We start from the raw sequence: 796 nt of genomic DNA, 5'->3' as shown, positions 1-796 counted from the left end.
GGGATCTTTCAAGTGCTATCATTGTCACAAGGACGGTCATTTCAAGAGGAACTGCCCAGACAGGAAGAATAAGTACCAAGAAGAGCCAGAAGAATCAGGAGAAGCAAGCGTAGCCTCTGATACTACGATTCTGTTGAGGCCCTGGTGATCACAGAATTTGAATCCAGTAAGGAGTGGATCCTCAACTCAGGGTGTTCTTTCCACATGTGTTCTCACAAAGACTGGTTTGAGACACCGCAACAGGAAAATGATGGGTCTGTTCTATTGGGAGACAATAAAGCTCACAGAGTTGTTGGAAGTGGATCAATCAGGATAAGGATGTTTGATGGAGTTGAATGAGTACTGAAAAATGTCAGGTACGTACCAGAGCTCAAAATAAATCTTATTTCTTTAGGTACGCTGGAGTCAAGTAGATGCTAGTTCAAGGCAGAGAATGACTGCATCAGAGAAGAATGACTGCATCAGAGTAACAAAAGACCCTCGTGTCGTCATACAAGGATTCAGGAAAAAGAGGTTGTACTCTATTATCGGAAGAACCGTGATTGCTAAGTCCTTGTACTGTTTGGACTTAGCAAACTCAAGCAAGGGCTGAGAGCCCCTCAGGGGCCAGGTGCAGGGAATCTTTACTTTGAAGCTTCTCAATTAAAGGGTCAAGGTGGAGAATTATTGTTTTGACCCCCAATTATTGAACTAAGGTAAAAGGACACTTTTGTAATGTGATGCCGCTCACCTACCACATCTCACCTACCGCTCACCTACCGCTCACCTACCTCCCACCTACCACTCTCTTGCTTCT

The sequence above is a fragment of the Phalaenopsis equestris genome, unplaced genomic scaffold, assembly GCF_001263595.1.
Source record: "Phalaenopsis equestris unplaced genomic scaffold, ASM126359v1 Scaffold000055, whole genome shotgun sequence".
Classification (NCBI taxonomy): Eukaryota; Viridiplantae; Streptophyta; class Magnoliopsida; order Asparagales; family Orchidaceae; genus Phalaenopsis; species Phalaenopsis equestris.
This window is presented reverse-complemented; position numbering follows the sequence as displayed.